The 24,417-nt window shown below is 46.4% G+C and overlaps 1 long non-coding RNA gene across 1 annotated transcript in view; it reads left to right on the top strand.

The window, feature by feature from the left end:
* LOC144799185 (uncharacterized) overlaps window positions 1–24,417 on the top strand; it is a 366,493-nt gene that overhangs the window by 53,268 nt on the left and 288,808 nt on the right. Inside the window, exon 4 of the long non-coding RNA XR_013603771.1 lies at window positions 7,763–7,878. This is a non-coding gene — a long non-coding RNA (uncharacterized LOC144799185). The remainder of the gene's footprint in view (window positions 1–7,762; window positions 7,879–24,417) is intronic.

Below are 24,417 nucleotides of genomic sequence, written 5' to 3'. Positions count from 1 at the left end.
TTCCGCAAGCTGCAAACGGGCTCAGCTCATGCCAGAGCACCATCTCACATAATTCCAAGCACTCTGCCTTCAGGATTGATAAGGCCTTCCATAGGAGTGACTGATAGGAATATATGTGTCCATTTTAGGGTTAGATATAGGTATACTATATCTACAGCAAAGGGTGTTTACACCACCTTGCCCCAGCTGTCATGCAGCCAGTTGTGTCAGATTTAGATGGCCAGCCAGGGGTTGCATAATACATGCTTCAGCCCCTGGTAGGCCCTGGGTACACCTATGCCCTGAGTACAGGGACTGATAAGGTGGCCCAGTACCAATTGGTAAATGCACCTAAAGTACATGGTTGTGAATTTAGAGAGAGAACAGCTAGGCTGTGGGTCTGATTAGCAGGCCCACAGCCAGGGAAAGTCATAAACCAGTGAAGCAAAAAGCAAAAATCTGGGGTGACCATAGGATTGCAGACCCCACTCTCCTACACAGAGTTTTGCGGTGCAGCCAGTTGCTGCTGCGGTACAGTGCAAACACAAATCCGGATCCCTACCGCTGCCTTCCAGTGTTAGAAATGGGATTTCTGGTTGGCTAAGGCTTGCGCCAAAGCCAGGCAAAAACCACCACTCTAGCCAGGGCAAGGGAGTCACACGCCAAGATAACCCCTGCTCGACCCCTTCGTAGCTTGGCACAAGCAGTTAGGTTTATCTCGGCGGCAATGTGAGTTAAGTATTTGCGCACGCACCCAGCAACAACACCCAAGGCCCACCACAAAGGAAACTCCACACAAGGTTATGTATGAAAATAGCCTTTGTATTATACCAAACACATTCGATAATAAATACACACTTTACAATGTGCCATAGGCACGGGTAGAATTTACAGGGGATTATGGACATGGGACAGGGCCACGTGGCCACTGTCAGGAATAGGCACTTTTAGAACTAGCACTTGGTAGAGTTAGCACATAGAACAATAATAACTGTAGCACCAAATAACAAATGTAGCACACAACCAGTAACCACTGGTAAAAGGTACGTGCCACCTACGCAACCCTAACTACCTTAAGAAAATATCACGCAGGGAACCATGAGCTCACTAGTATCACTATACTAGGCAAACAACCTCCTAAGCATTACAATACATTCAGAGGTATAGGCAAGGACTTGGCACATGATGCATAAAAACACATTCAGCGGTATAGGCAAGAACTTGGCACATGATGCATCAATGACCACATGATGCATCAATGACATTAGGCAGTTACTTACAATTGCGCAAAATCACATAGGGCCAAAAACATGTACCCCACGCAAGGGCACAACACCAGAACTGTCCCCCAGGCCAACTGGCCTCTCAGGGGCTGAAATGCCCTATGTCCAGAAAAGTCTGGGCAGGCTGCGAGGACAGTCAAAGGAGAAATGCGCAAAAGGAACAGGCCTAAACGTAGCAGCTGCCCACTAAGTGCTGGGCAGCTGTGGAATTGCGTATGGGCACCAGCGTGCCTTCTGGCTCTCTTGTGTGGCTCTGAAAGGAAATATAGCGCCAGAAACGATGTGGGAGCCTTGCAGGCTTTATAACAACCAATGGTGCCCTCGGGAGCCTCGTGGGCTCTCAGAAAAATGCCACCACGCTGGGGAAGCGGCCCGCTGCCAACTGGGGCTGCTCTACACTCGAGAAATGCCCCTTTATCGTTGGAGTCCCTCTCGGGGGACTCAAAATCAATAAATGCCCCCAGGAGCCTCGTGGCTCCAAACAAGAATGCCCCCAGATGTTGGAGTCCCCCTCCTGGGGACTCGGAATACAAAACTGTCCCCGGGGTCGTTGGAGCCTCTCAGGCTCGAAAACAGAGGTGCTGCCCCAATTACGTCGGAGCCAACAAATGCCTCCTTGACATCGGAGCGACCCGTGGGTCTGCTCAGTGAAACCTGGAAAGAGGAGGAGCCCTCACTCTCCGGGCTCTCTTCTGCACTGCTTCTTGGCGAGGGCGGCGCCTTCCTTTTCACCCGGTCCTGCTCCTGGGGGCCGGGTGGTGACAATGGCGGCAGGCGGGGCTCTCTTCCTCTGGAGTTTCTCGCGGGGGAGCTAGAACGCTTCCTGTTTCTGCTCCGGTTGTGCCTCAAATCGTGATGAAGCCCTCAAGGATGGGCCAATCCCCGCGCTGGATGTCAGTGACGCTGCGGGAGTCCCGGCCGGCTGGGACCAATCCCAGCGCGGCCTCGGATGATATCAACGCCTCACTCCTCTGCTCGCTCTCGGCCCCGGGTCTGCGGCGGCGATCTCGCGGGGTGCCAACCGAGGTGTAGGCTCCCTTGAGCTTCAATATAACTGTAGAAGCGGGGTGGGCACCCGTACTAGACCCTAATAAGCGGGGAAAGTTCCCGCTAGGGACACAATAAAACTCGGCCAAATCGCGGGCCAAATGCAGGGTGGGCACCTGCTCTGGACAAAGAGGCACAAAGGGGGATCCCCACGCCGTGTAATCCCTCGAGGTAGGGCTTGGCCGCTCCGGGCTGCAGGAGCCAACAGCAGCATTCCTGGGCAGGCAGAACCCAGCGTTTCAAGAAAGTAAAAGTACAGCGCTCCCAGGCGCTAGGGCAAAGTGCAGTAAAAGATCCTTTTAGCAAGGCAGGGGGGGGCAAGGATGGGCCCAGGGGCCAGCTCACAGGATCCTCCAGGCAGGGAGGCAGTCCCAGTGGCGGTCCTCCCGGCGCCCAGCAGCAGCAGGCCCCCTCCAAGATAGAATCAGGCAAGAGAACCTTTTGCAAGGGGACACAGCCCCTTTTTATACATAGAAATCCTTTGTCTGGCTTCAGGGTGAGGGGAAAAACCAGTTGCAGCAGGTTTTGGAGCACTCTGTTGTGCTTTGCCACTCTTCCTATTCACTAGTCAGGCTAGGGTCATCAGACGCACCACAGGGGGCGGAGCCAGCATTGTGTGGGGGAAAACCCAGCCCTATTCAGGTCCCAGGTGCACTCCTCCCCGGCCATCAACATGCAGATCTCCCATTCACCACTGGGGCAGACCCATCCTGACTCCTGGAGCCTGGCACACCAGCCAGCTCCAGCCAATCACACGGCAGCCAGTCATTTCACCTAAATTACACAGACATGCCAACTTCTAGAAGTGGCACTTCCACACTAGACACAATAACGCCGCACACATCATTGCGCAGCATTTAATCACACAAGTCCACACATACGAAACTCGAGCTTGCACACCCCACCCATCAGGAACTACAAGGGACACATACATTCCCCATGCATTCCTATGGGCGGGCAGGCCAACCTTACCACACGCATGCACTTTACCCTGGGACACAGTGGTAAAGTGCGCAGAAACCAAAAATCACTATCACCAGGTCACAATTAAAAAGCAAAAAGTTTAGGGGTGAACCTGCCAGAAGGGCCAAGTCCAACATGTAATCAGAGGAAATACTGCCTTTGAGGCTGGAATGAGCTGTGTTTAGTTGAGCGAATGACTGACTTTCTCCTGGAGGGAAGTGTATTTACCCTGTTTCTCTCCACTCTCCATGTGGGACTCTGATACTCAAGATGAATGTTTTTTTATGGTAGACATTCTTGTAACTCCATCACAAATACAAAGGTAGCCCAATGCTTTCAGTGGCTCTCAGTGCTTTACCATTACACGGCCTACTTGCTATGCAGTCATAATTACAGATAATTCCCTAGTGCATATTTGCTGATTCGTAATCCTCCTGAGTGTCATCTTCACTCAGAGCCATTGGTCAATGGATCCCAGACAACATAAAGCTGCAGAAGGATGTCATCTGACATGAGGGCCAATCAATTGTCTAGCAAGCAATAGGATACCTATATCATAGTATAGAAATGGGTAGCAGAGCAGAGAGGATGCCCAGCTGAAGAAGAAGATGGTGGGTTTGAAAAAATTAGGCATTATTTGAGATGTATACATTTTTGCTGTGCAACAAAGCCTTTTCTTAGTCACAAAACAATGACAGTTATGTGTGAATTTGGGCCAAAGTGTCTTGAATTAAAGTAAACTGAGGAACAAAGCAATCCGTGTAAGAAGAACTAGCTTTTGTAAATGCGGGACCTCGACCAAGAAGTTCAATGACACACCGCATAGCCTGGTTTAACGTCTCCTAATTATTTTTTGCGCTACGGCCAGAAATGCATTCCTCTGGTAAACGCCAAATGTAATCAACTTCTTAAAATACCTACATTAAAATATGCTGGAAGAATAGTTTCACATATTTCTGACATATGTAGCTTGCCAAGTATTGAATAGAAAAGTGTGCAGCAAATAAACCAGGAATGTGCAAGTACAAACAGGTATGGTCCTCTTTTTATTGTACCCATCTCAGCATGAAATATCTGGTGTGAACGGTAAAAGTAGTAGTCACTGCCCTGACAAAGGCCCTGACCTTACCCGGAGTCTGATTATATCAGCAGGGTGGCAGCTTATATGACCATATCTCGCCTGCCTGGCAGTGGGTCGTCTGAAATCATGGAAGACAGGATGTGTACGGCTGGCAAGGGGTGCACTGGAGGGTGTAGGAGTTAGGGCATTGCCAGACAGGTGCAGAGGGGGCCCTAAGGGGGTGGGCGGGCAGAGCGGGGCCTTGTCCAGACCCGGTGCTGCAGCCATGGCAGAGTTCAGAGAAAGTGCCCATCGCTCTGGCAGGGCACGAGGACATGGAGCAGTGCGCCGAAACCACAGCTGTACTTCTACTGTTCTTTGTGCCCGGTGCCTGTTGGGACGCCTTGTTCTCCAGTGCAACAAGTGCTGGACCTTAGTGCAGGTCGTAGGTTTGTGCAATTCACGCCTACTTAGGGGGAGATTGCATTTTAGGTGCGGCAGCGACGGGGTAAATTAACTACTACATCATGTACTGGAATGTGGCTAGATGCAAATCCCAGCAATTTCAGAAGAGAAAAGGTGCCAACCGAAGTAAGTTTATGATTATATTTCTTTAATAAGAGCTTGTTATGTTAGAAATACCACGTGCACAATGTCAGAAGTGTAGCAAGGAAGACCCTGAACAGCATTATTGAAATTTAGCGTTGTAAACATAATCTGTAAGCGTGCATCTATCATCATTCACCTTTCATTCTGTCTGCCCGGTAGTCAGTCACTCCTCCTGGTATAATAGATACATTATTCCTATCGTTCAAATTTTGACCCAAGTCCCTTTCATCCCGCTATTAATGTATGAGGCTTTTATTTCAAACTCTTACCGTTGAAGTTTGTCAAATTGCCGAAGTCAATTACGCTGTCATTGAAAGCGGAGAAAGTGGAATTCTGATTGTAGAGGAGATCAGTAGAATCCCGCTTCCCCAATTGCTCCAACGCCATACAGGGGTATCGGAGACTCGCAGGCTTCCAGAAAAAAGAGCTGGGGGATGAGTAGTGTATGGGAGTATTTTTAATGTAAGAACTTTGATATAACAGAAAGTGAGTGAGTGAGAAGAGTCCAGAAGTGGCTATGCTTGCTAATAATATGAAGCCGATGGATGATCAGGTTGAACGTCTGTCCACGCAAGTAAAAACACAAAGAAACTGAAATTGATGAAAGTTGTATTGGTGTCACTCCTCCCCGAGCTACGCCCCCACTCTCTAACCCCTCATTAAGCAGAATGGGTACTGCTGTGGTGAGAGAAGCCCGGTCAGTGCGCACCCCCATCCTCCTCTCCTTGCCTCCTTGGAGACTGTTATTAATCCAATGATTAAACATTTATTGGCGGTAGCACCTTGTTTCTTCCTCAATGCGCTCCCACGAGACTCTCCATTCAGGCACCCTCAGAAAGGGAGGCAAAAAGAGGGAGAGGGGAGAGACGATCATCTGATAACGTCAGACTGGCAGAGGCAGCCAGGAGGGTAACTTAAGTTACGGACTGAGAAGATTCCTAACGCGGCCGATACCAGCGGGTCTGCCAGCTCAGAAGGACGGTCGCCGCCGCATGCCGCCATGCTGTGATACCTGCTGAAGACTCTGCTGCAGATTAATCTGTTTGCGGACTCCTTGAATGGGGAAAACTCAAACTCTCCTCGGTGCACGGGAGCCCCATCCACACGGAAGTGAGAGACGCCTGGCTTCCAGTCTCTGTGACTACGTTTCGCAAGGTGGGCGTGCTAGTGACTGTGCACTATTTTTAAACAAACATTTGCAATGCAATATGACTCGCAATTACGCAAGACGTATTGCATTACAAATGGCAGCTTCCACATTTTAAAAAGCACGAACAGGAGTGGGAGGGGTAAGGGGGGGCGAATAAACTGTGAATTGCGGGAGGGGGCAGGGGGGACACACAGGGCAGCAAATACTGTTCCAGTAAAGGGCCTGATAGCCTCGGAAGGATCAAAATGACAAAAGAGGCGTCAGGAGGCGGGAATAAGATCCCAAACACCAATCACAATGCATATTTTATGAAGAAAGCCAATGAAAATGATAGCTGGAAAGTGGGCGGAACTTTCCCCACTATACTGAATACAGCATCTCTCTGACGAGACAGGGCATGCGCTGCCTCGTCCGAGACCTAAAAAGCAACGTCCTCAGCCTTCTGGTTCATTCATCAATTTCTATGGTAAGTCAAACTCACATTTAATCATTTTGATTGTTATTAAAAGACGTTCATAGCATCTCAATGTCCTCAGTACCTTATAGTGGGGTCTTCTGCGTAAATATAATTTCTGTTACCATGGTAGTAATATGGCTGACATTATGGAGCTCCTGATAATTAATCAGTGACTTTGGCTGTCTCCAAGGCTGACAAAGCCTACTTTAGACACTTGTGTAATAAATATTTCATCAAAGGAAATACTGCCTTTGAGGCTGGAATGAGCTGTCTTTAGTTGAGCGAATGACTTACTTTCTCCTGGAGGGAAGCTTATTTACCCTGTTTCTCTGCACTCTCCATGTGGGACTCTGATACTCAAGATGGATGTTTTTTTTATGATAGACATTCTTGTAACTCCGTCACAACTTCAAAGGGAGCCCAATGCTTTCAGTGGCTCTCAGTGCGTTACCATTACACAGCCTACTTGCTATGAAGTCATAATTACAGATAGTTCCCTAGTGCATATTTGCTGATTCCTAATCCTCCTGTGTGTCATCTTCACTCAGAGCAATTGGTCAATGGAGCCCTGACATCATAAAGCTACAGAAGGATGTCATCTGACATGAAGGCCAATCAATTAATTGTCTAGCAAGCAATAGGATACCTTTATCATAGTGTTGAAATGGGTAGCAGAGTAGAGAGGATGCCCAGCTGAAGACGAAGATGGTGGGTTTTAAAAAAATAGGCATTATTTGAGATGGATCCATTTTTAGAAGGTGTGGTTGAACATAATATTCTCAACTTCACTATTGTGTAACTGTTGGATGTGCTAAAATGAAGATGTTAGAATCTGTAATTCATGCTTTTTATTATTCGCTTGAACTATAGACTAGACCTTCCTCACTCAACTTATCAGATGAGTTATTTGATATTGGTGTACCATAACCTAAAAGATTTCCAGTGAGAAGGGTATGCAGTGACATGTCTGGCAATCGGATCTTTTAATCCATGTCCACATATAGGTGCTAGAGTTGAGTAGAGAGTGGTTACAAATAGGACATAGGATTGAGAGATGTACGCTAGGTTGAAAGCAACTGAAATTTTAATTTATAGTGAGCTGTGGATTTTCACAATATTGCAGAAGCCATTATTATTATTAACGCTGTATAAAAATCACTATGAAAATATTCAAGTTCTAATAATAGACTAATAGTGGACTTTTCTATCTGTAGAATATACTGATTGACCAGCAGTGGCAGCATTGCAGAAGAGAATGCCCCTGCATTGCTGAGACAAAAAAAAAAAAAGCAACGTCATCAGCCTTCTACTTCATTCATCAATTTCTATGGTAAGTCAAACTCACATTAAATCATTTTTATTGTTCAGAATCAGAATCAGAAAGTGCTTTATTCGATTTTTCAAAGTATAAAATCATAAAAGCGTCACAATAAAAATACATATTTCATTACACACTCAATCACCCTCCTATAAAAACAGTTTTAAAAAGAACATTAAATTAGTAAATTTTAGATATAAAGCTGTTCCTTCTTAACAGTAATTGTTGCCAAAACTCATCAATAAATCAATTACCATCATTAATTTACGTTTTTTAAAAATACTCTTTAAAAAACAAGTCATACCCATAATACATTTCTTGCTACCTAATTGCAGAAGGCTTAAATACGCTGGTCTACATTGTCGCCAATGACCCTGTCTCAGATACTGTCTAATCCATCTTCTACGTTTGCTGTCATAGTATTTACAGAATAAAATCAGATGGAATGTAGATTGCTTTGACAGACCATCACAAGTACAGGGTGCCAAATCCCTAGACCAATAATTTCTTGACGGAAATGTTACCATCCGAAAGAATAGATCAAATCTGAACCGCGTTAAAAGAAAACGGTCAAAACCCACACTGCAAATAGATAGATATGGTTGAATTGACTGGCATAGCAGGGTCATTTGATGCTGTAAGACTCTGCATTTTGGAAGTTCACTTGCACTTCTTAACATTCCAAAGTGGCTCATGCATAATAATTTCAAGTCTTTCCTTGATATCCCAGTCATGTTTTCGGGGTTACTGTATAGTTCTGGTCTTTGCAGATCTGAGAAGATGTTTTTCACATACGTTAACCACGGGATACATTTTACATTATCAAGGGCCATTGCATCCTTTATAATATCCCGATTTAGCTCCAATGATTCCCCTGTCCATACCCTATGCCAGAGTAACATTGGCTGGAGTTTTATAAGATCAAAAAATATACTCCAGACCTAGTTCCTCGTGGCAGCTAAATGTCGCAGCACCATGTGGCAGCGCCAGTAGATATCTTAAAAAATGGTTCTCGACTAACTGAATGGTCGGAGCATTCTGAATTCCCCAGATACCAGCCCCATATAGGGCGATACTCCTACATTTTGACTTATATATTTTTAAAAGGATTTCCGGGGGTCTTTTGCCCAGCTGTTTCGAGAAATTCATGAGTACCGCTATAGAGCGTTTGAATAGCAAAGTCCTGGACATTATTGCAGCCCCCCACTGCCCCGAACCATCAAGCGATACCCCTAAATAAGGAAAGGTTTTTGTGCATTCAATTGTCAGGCCGTCCACCCTTAATTCCTTTACTTCGGTCCGCCCCTTTCCACACACCATCATGAACGATTTTTTGGCATTAATTTTTAGCCCTCTTGACGCCATAAACTGATTGTATTTATCTAAAGCTCTCTTGGCACCTATCTTTGTGCGGGCCATAAGCACTGCGTCATCCGCATAGAGGAGTGATACAACCTGTTTCTTACCGAATCTCGGGCAATCAATGTTGCTTGCCTCCAATTCCTTTCCCAGGGCATTCGTATAAATCGAAAATAGGAATGGGGCCAGCACACAGCCCTGTCTAACACCCTTCTCTATGGGAAAGGGGCCAGTACATTCTCCCTTAGTCCCGTGCCTTACCCTAGCTGTTGCCCCAGAGTACAGCTGGCGAAGGAATGAGACTATGGCTGGTTCCACTCCTATTTATTCAAGGGTCTGCCATAACTTCGCATGATCCACACAGTCAAAAGCGGCTGTGAGATCAACGAAGATGGCATATAAGCGTTCTTTCTTTGCCCGAGTGTATTTTCCCTGAATTATTACGAAATTGAGGACCTGCTCCACAGTACCCATTCCCTCTCTAAAGCCATATTGCACAGGACTCAAAATATTATTGTTAGTTGTCCAGGTATGTAGTTTGTTTAAGACCACCCTTCCTGCTAGCTTCATGAGGGAGTCCAATAAAGATATTGGCCTATAATTAGAAGGGCTCTCTCTATCCCCCTTTTTGTGTATCGGTATTATTACCGATTCAGACCAAGTTTTAATGAATCCTATTGCACAGCATGATCGTAAAACGCGTGTGCATATTGGGGCCCACAGGTCCGGGGTTAGCTTAAAAACATCATTTGGTACCCCATCAGGGCCTGGAGCCTTATTTCCTTTACTAGTATTAATGGCCATCAAAACTTCATCGAGGTCAATTTCTAGGCCTATTGGTGAGTGGGCCAAGTTTAGTTCATCCGTATCCATAATAGGGCACAGACTTTCCCCATCCCTTTTATAGACATTAGAGAAAAAGTCAATCCATGTCTGTTCATCAATGGCCACCTCAATTGTTGCCATGTCCTTCTTGGTAAAGTAGGGCGCTTTGACTGCCTGCCAGAACAACTTTGGGTTTCTGCTTTCAGAGGCTTGGAGTAAGTTTTGCCATGCTTGTTCCTTTAAATCCCTTCTCCGTTGTAACCTTGCTTCATTGTATGCCCTTCCACAGATTCTTATTAATTCAGCATTTCTGGGTACATCCTTAAGCGTGGCTTTTAATTTAGTGTATGCTTTAGTGCATTGGGTATCAAACCCCCCTATGGCTTTTGGGCGCCTTTTAACAGTTCTTCTAAGGATATCTTGGATTATCACTGTGATGCTTCCAAAGGCATCCAGTATCTCTTTATCTGAAGCCTTTTCATCTAGACAAATCTCGATATATGGCAGTGCTTTGGTAACAATCCCCTTATTTGTTTCCCCAGAATCTAACGCACTCCATTTTAGACTAAAGCCATTTTGTCGAGCCAGTGTTATATTCTGTACCCACGCCAGAGCCTCTACTGTAGTGGATTTAGAGGAAGCAGGTAGGGATAAATAAATGCTAATAGGCAGATGGTCACTGAGGCCATTTGAGTGTATCTCAAACTTCTCCACCCAGTTATGGTACTTATTGGGTACTAATATAAAGTCAATGACTGATTCTAGGCCCCTTGATATAAAAGTTGAGCTGAATTCCACCAGTGGGGAGCTCATCATATTTGCAAACTCCAGGTCAAGGGTAGCCATAATGTCATTTAATGTATCCCCTTTCCCTGAATGTCTAAAATGGTTCGCACTGTAGCTTCCTTCCCACTCATCTTCTCTAGAGGTACATACATTCGAATTACAAATGCTAATATTAAAATCCCCTCCCCATACAACAATTGTATCATTAACATTTGCAAGGTACAGGTGATTTAAGTCATCAGCCGGATTATTCAACACTTCTTCAAACCCTTCTTTTATGTTATTATAAAAGTTCACCACCAGCAAGACTAATCCCGATGTAAAATGGATAGAGACCATTTGGTAGTAGGGGGAACTCTTCAGCATTTTTATCCTCCGCACACTTAACAAGTTGGATACATAGACACATATTCCCCCCTTGTGCCTACCATGATTGGAATGTACGGCCGGGGTATGAAATGTTTTATAACCATCCAGATGTTTTTCCCCTATGAGCCATGTTTCCTGGAAACACAGGACGTCAAATTTGTATATAAAGTCCCTCCAAACTGTATTGGTAACCTTATTCTCCAGTCCACAAATGTTCCAAAAAACCACCCTTACCAAATTTTGTTGTGCCAATGTCTTTGGTTGTGGGAGATTAACATTGCCTTTGATAATTGGTACAGCTACCTTTTCCGTATTTGCCACAGCATGCACTAGTTTCCCATTATCTTTATCGACACATGCATTCAGCAGTCCTTCAGTTCTCTTCACGACTTTGTGATCTATTCTCTTAGTACTAGGTAAACCACTAACTGCGTTAATATGGGCCTCTGTCAATAAGTTGGTTCTCAATGGAAGGACTTGTACGTTTTGGGATTCTGTTAAAGTACCTCCTACTTCAACCCCTTCCGGCGATGTAATTGCCAGGCCCTCATTCTGCTTTTGGGGACTGGCCCAATGCTTTTTATAGCCATCAATCCCCTTACAGCGTCAATCACAATCATTTAAGCCTGACAGTGTTGAAAATCTATTAGGCCATGCATACCTATTGTGCCCCTCTATATCCCATCTCTGTCCTCCTAAAGCCTCACCCTGATATCCTGCCTGTCCGTGAGGACCTCTCCTCACTAGTTGCCAGTTGTTCCCATTAGTAAATCTGGCATGGTTTATTGCTCTGTAAAAGAAGCCTAGTGGTAGGATCTCAATGCCCTGACTCCTACCCCCTCCCCCGCATCTCACTTCGCTCATAATCCTCTCGACTGGAGATTGACTATTGAAGTTGACCACCACACAGTCGCCCTTTTTTGATTTCTTAGACCTGCCAATCCACGACACCCGAGTAACCATTATAATATTTGGCCCTACCAACCTATCCTCTGCAGTGTTACTAGACAACCAGTGCGCAACTTTGTTTCTCAACTGGTTGTGGTTCTCTCTGGCTCCCTCTTTAAGGGGAGGTACATTCCCTAACACTAGAACCAGTGGAGCGGATTGAGGTGGTAGGTCAAGAGTCCGGAGCTTGGCCGGAGTGCCTTCTAATTCAGGTACGTCCCTTGCGCCTTTGTCCTGTATATGACATGACTTTGGCCCATTTTTCCTATCTTCTTTATCTTCAATATTCTTTCGACCCCCTATTTTATTACCTGAGCTTTCCCCTAAGCCAATCTTAGTTCTAATTGATTTTAATCCCTCCAGTACACTTGCAGATTTCGGGCAAGGGGTGGAAAGGATGACTTTACCCTGTCCCCTTTGCTCAATTTCTGGTCCCCTATTGTGTGAGGTAGATTTGGGAGTCCCTGAGCCTTTTTTTTATATTTGCAACTTCCATGCAGAGAGAGTTTACTTTGTTAATTAAGACCGTCATCCTCTCAATAAGCGGGAGTGTGAATGATCGTAACAAATGTTCCATATGTCCTATAGTGCAAACCCCCTCTGTATCAAATGTAGGAAAAGGTTGATAATTAATTAATGGGGAAGGTGTAGGTAGTACTAGGGGTGGGTCCTGCTTAGGGGGGCTAGATGGCATTGCCAAATTTTTACCGAAGAGTGACTTCACCTCCTTATTAGTTTTTATCATAATTTTGGGTTTCCTACCTACATGACAGTTGCCTCCCCTTTTCCTTTTTCCTGCTTGTTTAGTGCAAGCAGGTCTACTATCCTTTGCCTTGGCTTTACTTTTTATTACAATTGGCTGGTATTCATCAGATGAAACACTATTACAAGTGGACGAATAATCGACAATGGAAGAAGTGCTCTCATTTGAGATATTTCCTGTGGAAATCAAGTTAACAGCAATAGGTGTGGACTCAGGTGTACTAGCATCTCTTATTGCACCTAGCGACGACCTCTTCGTTGTCCCAAGTTCTAAAGATAGTCGTTTCTCCGTCAGTTCTATTTCTCTCCCCACCACCACAGCAGTCCTGGCAAAAAAACTTTCTAGAGTCCCGATTATACTGCCGCCTGTTATCATTGGTTCAGTCTTTCTCCCCTTCTTAGATTTGAGAGACATCTCCCCTTGGGTTTTAGGGGTACAACAGACAGACTATAGTTGCGTGATCTCACCTGTTGATTGTAGCCCAGAGTACTGTAGAATAAAGAGAGTGGGCCCTGCCCGGCCTCCTCGTGCCCCAGAGGGCCACAGAGGGCCCGCCCTTTGCCCGGCGCAGCCCGCGCGCTCCCGCGACGCGGGGTCGTCGTCCTCCTTATCAAGCGCCTCCGGGTGCGGAAACGTCTGTGGCGGCTTCCGCCGCTACTGCCTCTGGGGGTTGTAGTCCCCCCCTCCTCACAGCGGTCGCGGAAGGTATTACCGCGGCGGCGGGAGGGAGGTCAAAGGAACCTGCTGGTCATCTGGTCCTCGCCCCGAAACCAAAGTGCTCAAAGCGCCCGCTCCACAGGGTCGTCCTTCTCCTTATCAAGCGCCTCCGGGCGCGGAAACGTCGGTGGCGGCTTCCGCCGCTACTGCCTCTGGGGGTTGTAGTCCCCCCTCCTCACAGCGGTCGCGGAAGGTATTACCGCGACGGTGGGAGGGAGGTCAAAGGAACCTGCTGGTCATCTGGTCCTCGCCCCGAAACCAAAGTGCTCAAAGCGCCCGCTCCAGAGGGTCGTCCTTCTCCTTATCAAGCGCCTCCGGGCGCGGAAACGTCGGTGGCGGCTTCCGCCGCTACTGCCTCTGGGGGTTGTAGTCCCCCCCTCCTCACAGCGGTCGCGGAAGGTATTACCGAGGCGGCGGGAGGGAGGTCAAAGGAACCTGCTGGTCATCTGGTCCTCGCCCCGAAACCAAAGTGCTCAAAGCGCCCGCTCCACAGGGTCGTCCTTGTCCTTATCAAGCGCCTCCGGGCGCGGAAACGTCGGTGGCGGCTTCCGCCGCTACTGCCTCTGGGGGTTGTAGTCCCCCATCCTCACAGCGGTCGCGGAAGGTATTACCGCGGCGGCGGGAGGGAGGTCAAAGGAACCTGCTGGTCATCTGGTCCTCGCCCCGAAACCAAAGTGCTCAAAGCGCCCCATTTTTATTGTTATTAAAAGACGTTCATAGCATCTCAATGTCCTCAGTACCTTATAGTGGGGTCTTCTGCTTAAATATAATTTCTGTCACCATGGTAGTAATATGGCTGACATTATGGAGCTCCTGATAATTAATCAGTGACTTTAAAGCAGGCTTTGTCAGCCTTGGAGACAGTCAGACACTTGTGTAATAAATATTTCATCAGAGGAAATACTGCCTTTGAGGCTGGAATGAGCTGTTTTTAGTTTAGAGAATGACTTACTTTCTCCTGGAGGGAAGCTTATTTACCCTGTTTCTCTGCACTCTCCATGTGGGACTCTGATACTCAAGATGGATGTTTTTTTATGATAGACATTCTTGTTACTCCATTGCAACTTCAAAGGGAGCCCAATGCTTTCAGTGGCCCCCAGTGCTTTACCATTACAGGGCCTACTTGCTATGCAGTCATAATTACAGGTAGTTACCTAGTGCATATTTGCTGATGCCTAATCCTCCTGAGTGCCATCTTCACTCAGAGCAGTTGGTCGATGGAGACATCCTAAAGCTACAGAAGGATGTCATCTGACATGAGGGCCATTCAATTGTCTAGCAAGCAATAGGATACCTTTATCATAATGTTGAAATGGGTAGCAGAGTAGAGAGGATGCCCAGCTGAAGACAAAGATGCTGGGTTTGAAAAAAATAGGCATTATTTGAGATGTATACATTTTTAGAAGGTGTGGTTGAACATAATATTCTCATTTTCACTATTGAGTAACTGTCGGATGTGCTAAAATGAAGATGTTATAATTTGTAATTCATGCTTTTTATTATTCGATTTAACTATAGACTAGACCTTCCTCACTCAATTTATCAGATGAGTTATTTGATATTGGTGTACCATAACCTAAAAGATTTCCAGTGAGAAGAGTACGCAGTGACATGTCTGGCAATCGGATCTTTTAATCCATGTCCACATATAGACGCTAGAGTTGAGTAGAGAGTGGTTACAAATAAGACATTGTCGTGGGGCTGAGCCTTACGCTCATACAGTGTTAAGTTAACATGGGTTCATTAGAAGCTTAGAACGCCATTTTTACTTTCCTGCTCTGCTTTGCACACGACACGCACTTGAGATATTGTTTAGAGAAGGCTGAGTATTTTGCTTCACATGAGAATACCTTGTTATGCTACATTTCTAAACTGCCTCGCTAGTTTAGTCTGTACAGTGAGAGCCTGGGCCGTCAAGGTTATCTTGGACACTGTGTCTGTTATTCAGAATGATCAGCGCACGTTTTAGCCATAACACATATGCAGCTGTGGCCATCCCTGATACTGGCGCGTTTAATAATGCACTGTGCAGGCATGAAAAAACACACTTGGAGAACTTTCGTATGCTGACAGCTTGTGCAGAACTCGATGTGATCCACTTCTGCTTAGTACCAGAGGTATGGAGCCTCCCATGCCATCCTATGAGACCTTCTGTAGTTATAAACTAATCTACTAGCTAGGGAGGGTGAAATCTAGGTATATTTTAAACCTGTTTCCCTTCAGCATTATAAGATGCTTTCTCCCTTTGTATTTTATGGAATAGTAACAATGCTGACAAGCTTGTGTCTGATAATGTTTGCTTGTATTATCTAAGGTACTGCGCATGATATCACGGCATTAGAAATAAACATTTAAAACTTGCTCGTGTCTCTATTTACTCCTTGTTTTGGACTGGTGTAAGATTGTAATGAAAGAGTGCTCTTGTTTTCCACCTTACCTTAGGTAACCTAAGTCGCATGTTCTGGGTTGACTAATCATTGGTGTTTTTGCTATAGGACGAATAACCAATGAGTCACTGATGCTAGTCTGTTAGAGGGTTTGGGTACTAAGGTGAGTTTTGGCACACCCTAATTCACTAAGGGCCTAAGTCTCTGTGCACAGTTCTGTGTAGGAGCAGAATCCCTGCAACATGGCTCCCAACGTGGTTTGGTCGTATTTACAAGGCACTTGAGTAGTGCTTATATCAGTCCATAACCCCTTCACTATCGTTTCCGGCTAACGGTGGTGACAGATAAACCTACCTGTAGTTACATAGGTCTTTTCAAGCTTGAATCTATCAAAAAGGTTTCCTTTTGAATTACTTCCCAGTTGTGCTAAATAGATTTTACATTGTCCCACTTTATTTCTGTGTCGTAATGGGTGACGTTGACATATCGCAGCACAGTCGCATTGCGGTCCGCAATCATTTGCAAACTTATAACGTCACCTTGGAGGGCATGGCAGTTATCATGGTTGTGAGTGCTTAAGTAGCTTACCCTTTTGAGATCTTTTACTCGTGGGTGACTTTTCCTGCTGTGAACGCAAATACTGGTGTGATCCACACGTATACTCACACAGCCGTGCCCGCGGAATATGTTCCTTATAGGACACAGGAAGTTCCAATTAATGCTTGACAGCATCGTGTTTGGTTTAATGGCGCCCTTCCCCACTCTTTAATGATGACTAGATTAGGTCATTTGTCCATTCCAGGCACTACTTGGCCTATTATGGCTGGATTTACACCGTATCCTCAAGCGGGGCGGTTCATGTTGCCGATCCAAGGCACCTACATACAACCGCAATTGCGGTTATTAGGGCCTTAGTACAATACATTACCCGCAATCTTCGGGGCGGGGCCCCGGGTTTCGCTGCCCTTCCAGCTGGACCTAATGGAATGAAGCTTAGTCCTGTGATGGTTAATGCAGTGATGGGCAAGCGTCCCCAAGATAAGGATGATATGCCTTTCTGGCTTGCCGAGAAATTTGACAAGCTGGAAGCGATATTTTCTAATACGAGTCCTGTTGTAAAGCATAGGATTCTTACTACTAGTTTACCTAAAGACTTGATTCCGGAAGCCGGTGACTGCGAGTCTTGGGGTAGAATCTTTGCGGCAGTGTATACGAGATGCTTCAGCACTCAGTCAATGGCTGTCCTTCCCTCGGTCATTAAGCGTGTTCAAGATGAACGCGGACCTGAGGCAGCGGTTGAATTGGGAATGAGACTATGCGGCACATTTGATGTAGTTTCCGATCTGATCCTTTCTAATATTAAAAGAGATGCGGTAAACTTTCAAGTGTCTAATGCTTTGCTCGTGGTCCCCGATAAGCCCTGACAGTTACCAAGAATTATTACGGCTGCTTATAAAACCATTGGCCGTAATAGTTTGGGTGTCAAGCCATTTTCCACAAAAGAGAAAAAGCAACCTTAAGGGTCGAAGCCTGAGAATGACGATCAACCCAAATCCAAAAAGCAAAATTGGTCTAGGAACAAAAAACAGGGTAAACAACAACAGAAGCAGGAGTTTTGTCCTGCAACTCCCGTGCCTACGTCTACTGAACGCATTTATGACTTGCGCGATCGCGCGACGATAAAATCACCTGATCGCTTTCAGGTTCCTGATCAACGCTCTCCTCGTTCTTTACAGGACACATCGGCCACATTGACCGGTGGTGGTGGAGGAGGCCAGCAGAAGAGCGACCATCCCCGCCAGAAAGACAGTAAAGGCAAGCAGGACGATTCTACACCGAAGAGACCCCAGTTTCAGAAAAAGAAAGTTGCCGCATTAATAGCGAGATATGCCACAGATAGTGAGAATGCAGCTTCGGCATCAGACATTGATGCTGTTGGACAGCGCAGCGGAGATTACCATAGTTCGCGAGTCGCTCCGTCCACTACTGAAGGTGGCAGCGACTGGTACTTATGTTGTTGAGACAGCTGAAACTAGAGTAGCTCCCCCTGACAGGCTTTTTGAGATCCAACTTTTAATTGAAGGTGTCACAATCTGACTACAACGTAGGACATTCTGTTAGTGGAGGCTGACTGGCCCCCACCTTTTGTTCTTGCTGCTCCGAGAGGGGAGGAGGATAACTCCCTAGTTTCGCACAGTGTCGAAAGAGCATGCGCTGAATTTTGCACAAGAGTGGGCTAAGGCCCTTGCTCCGGCTTTGCACCGTAATCACTGTGGTTGGGATACATTCTCGCCCGACACGAGATTCCTTTACGGTCAATGCCCCAGCCTCAACCTCAATATCCCATGCGACGTGAAGCCAAGGCTTCCGTGGCAGAAATCCTTGAGCAATTAGAATATCAAGGAATAATTGAAACTTGTGTGTCTCCGATGAATAACCCACTTTTTACTGTGACCAAACCTGACGGTTCGTACCGTTTGGTATTGGAGTACAGGCATTTAAACTTGCATTGCCGTACCTGTGCAGTACAGAATACCCACGTCTCTAACCTAGTGGATGGTCTCGTGCGTAAAAGGTTTAAAACCACACTTGACATATCCAGTGTTTTTTTTGTCCACAACTTGTTTGGCTTGAGTAGTCAATGGACCAGTTTTACTAGTGGTGGCAAACAACGCCAATATAAACGATTACCTATGGGATATAAGAATAGTCCAGGCGTGTTTGCTGCCCGTATTGTCTCTCTTTTGGAGAGAGTAGACCCAGAGGCGTGTTCGTACGTGGATGACATCTATCTCACGGACGACGAAATTTGGCCGCATCTGTGTCGTGTTGACCGCATAATTTTCAATTTTACGGACTTCGGTTACAAAATGTCACATTGCAGAATACACAGTGTTGTTTCTGGGCTATGAGCTCTACAATGAAGGTCGTGGCTTAGCTCCCCACTGTGAGAAGTTGGCCTGGTATATGATGTTCACTATTCTAGTGAACACCTTGCACCAGTCCAAACAACCCTTATGGTGATGGTTGTAAGTCAACCTTATAGACCAGCTATCCTAGTGGTAGCGTGGACAGAACAGTCTTAGGCTAAAAGACTCTTGAGGGCGTGTAAAGCCAGCTGTTTTACCATATGTAACCCCTTGAATATCAAATGAAAGGACACCACACTGGATATATATAAAATATATATGTATTTATTTACTAACACACTTCTCTGAACTCTTTATGAGATCAGAGGCCAAAGCACATGACAAGTTACTTAATCAGGATACTTTAAGTTGCTCAATTTACGGTTAGGCCCTAGGGGCGAAGCAAACCATATATTAAGAAAGTGGTATAAGTACCACGTCACGAGAAAAGGAAAGGCCTAGGGCCTAGGGAATCGCTGGGGCTACACTATCTGAACCTTAGTTTAGAAGTAGGAGGCCCATAGGCGGCGCGTGCAGAGTCTTTACCCACGCGCGAGAGTCAATGTAAAGTCAACAGGAACTTAGAAGTTAGATAAGTAAGGATTTAGGACACTTCCGGTCTAGCTAGAAGGAAACAACTAAAAACCTAGATACTTGGATAGTCAATACCCTTGGGAGCACCGAAGTACTCGCGTTACCTCACCCACAGGAAGCGGGTTTATAGGTGTGAAGATGTGTCGGGTTTCGCTGTTGAAGTCTATGGAGCCTGTGAAGAAAGATGCTGCAGGCGACCAGGAGGAAGATGTCCGGGTGGATCCAAGGGTGGATCGAGGATGAAGAGGACCTGAAAGCTGAGGGGACAGAGTCTAGGTCACTAGCCAGTGACCGGGTGGAACCAGGAAGGAACCAGACGACTTTGAGGAGCAATCAGGTGCTGTTGTGAAGCTTGTCTCATCAGCCACGCGGACCAGGAGGCGTCGAGGACAACCAGGTGCTGGAGAAGAGCTGTCCCATGAAGGTTCTCGCAGATGGAGGGGTCGACTGCTGGATTGGAGTTAACAAGCCTTGGCAAAGGCAACCCATGCAGGATTCAAAGAAGGCTTCTGATGCAGACCAGCAAGGTCTGAGGTGCCTCACCTTTGCGGGGAGGCAAGGGCCAGTCTGGAGCAACCAGACCAGCGAGTTGGTTCAAAAGGATTGTCGTCACAGAGGCTACTAGCCAACGGGCCAGCAACCGGACAACGCGTCGAGCAGAACACAAGCAGAAGGGCCCCACGCAGAACTCGTGGAGTGTGGAGGGCTGATCTTCGGTGCAGGTAGAGCTCGGATTTGGGGCTTCTCAATCCCCAGTGCACAGCTTCGAGGATTCTTCAGGAGCTGCACAGTTAGCAAGTCGTGGACTTTTCAAGATGGCCAGTCCCACGTGTCTCGTTGCCTCCACGGATCTCAGCTATGCTGCAGACTTGAAGAGAGGGTCAGAGAGGTCTGGAAGTCTGGGTCTTGTCAGACTCTGTGCTCGGGTTCCTGCGGGAAACGTCGACAATGCAAGCAGTTGATTTGCTGCATGGTGCCTGGTTGCCCAGGGTAGTCACTCCTTGGCCACAAGGGAGATTCTTCAGTCTTCAGCTTCAGCAGAACATCGAAGGTCCAGAGTTTTGTTTCAAGTTTCAGTTCAGGATCAAATCTAAAGTCCTAGGACTCAGCTCCTACCTTTATACAGCTAAAAGGGGCTGGATTAGTTCCTAAGTCCCTCCTATGGGTGGTACCAGGAAGGGGGGTGGTTACACCCCTTTTCCTTTGTCCAGTTTCGCGCCAGAGCTGGGGCTGGAGTGCCCCAGCAACCGGTTTGAACTGGGGTATGCATGGAGCACCTAGTGTGCCCCAGGCAGTGTCTCAATCTATTCAGCCCTCCCTGTCCCAATACACAAAGTCCTGTCTGGGGTGGTGCTCGCACCTCTCCAGACAGGAAACCTATTGTCCAAACCTCCGTGACTTGAAGGACTCCCAGCAGCAGGAGGTCAGACTTGTGTCTGTGGCAGCAGCGTCCATTTTGTGACACTGGGGCTCTGGTTAACTTTAACCGGGATAGTCAGCAACAACATGTCTTCTCCCTCTAGAAGGGTGGAATGCTACCCTCGTCGCCAGAATTGGCGAGGGGGTAGTATTCCAAAGCGTATGACACCTTACAGGACATGTTTAGATAAAGCCAAACCAAAGTTAGCATTCAACCGCGAGGATTATAATGCACTTAAGAGTATATGGTATGGCGATATCATAGAACAGCTATAAGGACATGGTTCCGAAAGCTGCAGACAGGCCCAGCTCATGCTAGAGCACCATCTCACACATAATCAAGCACTCTGCCTCCAGGATTGTTAAGGCCTGCCATAGGAGTGACTTATAGGTTACTGTTTGTCTATTTATAAGGGTAGATATAGGAATACTATACCTAAGCAAGGGGTGATTACACGACCTTGCCCCAGCTGAGTGATCAGCCAGTTGTGTCAGTTTGAGTGGCCAGCCAGGGGTGGCATAATACATGCTGCAGCCCCTGGTAGGCCTTGGTTACACCTATGCCCTGAGTACCTAGGGTACACTTCTACAGGGGCTGACAAGGTGAGCCAATTCCCAATTGTGGTTGTACCTAGAGTACATGATGTGAATTTAGAGAGAGTGCATCTGGGTTGTGGGTCTGATTAGCAGGCCCACAGCCACATCTAAGTCGAAAACCAGTAAAGCAAAAGCAAAAAGTGGGCGTGACCATAGGAAGCAGACCCTACTCTCCTACACCCACTTCTTGGAGAAATGTGCACAATTGCGCGCTCCTACAACTCTGAAAAAATTACAATCTTTGCTGGGATTTTTGAATTTCGGACGTACTTATATTCCCGATTATGCCCAGCGTATCAAGCCATTGTATGCTTTGATAGAACCAACTTATACCAAGTCGTGCTGGCAGCTTGAACATTCAGCCATCTTGCAATCCTTGCAGGCTAATCTTCTTGAATCTAAATTCTTACAGACTCATGATAACCACACCAACCTGGTGATAAGAATCGTACCTGGGGCGGTGGGTTTCACGTAGCTTACTTTTAACGAAGGTGACACAGTACCTATCGCTTACAAGTCACACTTGTACACTAAGGCTGAAATGCGGTTTTCCACTGTGGAAAAAGTTCTGACAGCTGTGCAAATGGCGATGCTGAAGGAACGCGCACTGTCGCAGGGAAAACGCATGTTGGTTGTTACCCCGTATCCTGCCCTTGAAGCAGTGACGAAAGTGAGTGTACCTAATTCAAAAGCTTTGCACCCACTGTGGATACAATTGGCTACGTCTTTGATGTCTCCGGATGTCATGTTTGTCTTTGACGCCTCCTTACTGACGCAGGAGTTCTTGCAGTATGAGTTTGTTCATCCTGCTCCTCTGACCATGCCTCCTTTGGAGGATTTCCATTGTGTCATTTACACTGACGGTTCTGCGCAAGTCGTGCATGGGTCTATGTCTCAGCCTGCGTAATTGTGGTTGGTACTATAGTGGATGGAGAATTCAAGTCCGATGTCGTACATACTCCGACGTTAGGTGACTGTACCGCCCAATTGGCAGAGCTCTGTGCTCTGATGCTTGCATTGGGGTACGCAGATCCTGGTGTGACTACTCTCATTGTGAGTGATTCTTATTACTGTGTCCAGTCTTACAATGACAATCTAGTTTTTTGGACTCAAAACGATTATCGTGATTCCAAGGGTAGCACAATAAAACATAAAATGATCTGGGTTCGAGTGGCGGAACTCAAAGAGCGATTGCCACTCGTGTATGTAATTCATGCTCTTGGTCATCAGCGTATGGGAGTTCACGCTGTTGGCAACTCTTTGGCCGATGAGGCCGCAAAATCAGCAGTAGCCACTTACTTGGTTGCAGCAGTTACACGTTCCAAAAGTAAGATTGATGATGCTATCTTGGCAGCAATTGCCGCGACTGAGAAGGGTAAGAAATATCCTACTGGATTCCCTTCAAAGTACTCTTATCACTTAAGTCCCGACAAAGTACCTTATGTGAAGATACCCAACATTGGTGACAGATTGATTCCCAACGCGGACCGCAGGGCCACTATGATTACAGCTGCCCATAAAGGTGTTGCATCCCCACATGCAGGCGTTTCAGCTACTGTTTCTCAGCTTCAACTGCGTTACTGGTGGCAGGGACTGTACAGACAGACGCGAGATTATGTCCTTCAATGTGACATATGTCAGCAAATTAAGCCTTCTTCAGCTGCGCGTCCGCCCCAGACACAGTTGTACATATCTAATACACCACTTGTGTTTTAGATCACTGCCGTCCTTTTTCTCCTGATACTGCGTTTAAGTACATCTTAGTTGCAGTTGATTCTTGCACCCGCTTTGTTTGGTTATGGTCGCACCGAAGTGCTGATTCACGAACTGTCATAAGAGACTTGCGTATCTTTGTGGGAATTTTTATCTGTGGCACCTTCCATTCTGACCAGGGTCCAGCGTTCGCCTCTAAGGTGTACAAGGATGCCATGAGGTCTTTGGGAGTCCAAGTCAAATTTTCGTCTCTATACAGGCCTGAGGGCAACAATGTTGTGGAACCAATGAATCGTGATTTAAAGCAGTCTTTGACAGCCTGAGTTTTAGGTGCGGGAGGGAACTGGCTAGCCCATCGCAATAGCGTACAGCATGCACTAAATAATCTCCCTAGAAGGTCTCTGGGTGGGCAGACCCCATACGAAATGCTCTTTGGTATCAAAATGTATGTCCTGGACCTTGATGGTCTAGACTCTGCGGCGTCTGCTGCACCCTTTGACATGGATGAACATTGTAATGTTTTACAGACTCTACAAAAGACGAGAGACAGTCTTGCAAAGGAACACTTGCCCTCCACATCTGATGCTGCATTGCAGATCCCGGTAGTTGGCTGGCTACCCCGAGTTGGTGAGCTGGTCCGTGAGAAGGTCGAGAACAAAAAAGAATTTGGCCCCTCGTATCGTGCACCAATTCCTGTACTTGGAATGCAGGGCACAATAACAGTCATTTTACCAACACTTCCAGGTCGTAAAGAAAAAAGGTAAATCTCCATTGACAATGTTAAACTACACAGAGTGGCCGATTCTTCTTAGTATGACACCTGCGGTCTCCTGTCGGCTATGCTGAGAAATTCTGTTTTAGCTCCGGCTCCTGGGAATAGGCCTGCTGACGTTGTCTTAGAGATGCCTGCTGTGTCAAATCCTTTATTGAATATTCCGCATGAAGATCATCTTAATGAGACTGAGCATACATACCCCACAGACTTGTCGCTGCCCGATTTACAAACTAGATTGGCAAATGAGTCCAGATTTTCCTTTGGCGCTAACTCTTCCACATCAAAGTCCCCTTCGAAGATTTCAGATTTTGCAACACGGTTCAAAAAACATTTTTTAATTCCTCCTTGGACTTACATTTGGCTGGTTCTTTTTTCGATTTTTTTTGTTTG

This window comes from Lissotriton helveticus, chromosome 12 (assembly GCF_964261635.1).
Source record: "Lissotriton helveticus chromosome 12, aLisHel1.1, whole genome shotgun sequence".
Classification (NCBI taxonomy): Eukaryota; Metazoa; Chordata; class Amphibia; order Caudata; family Salamandridae; genus Lissotriton; species Lissotriton helveticus.
This window is presented reverse-complemented; position numbering and strand designations above follow the sequence as displayed.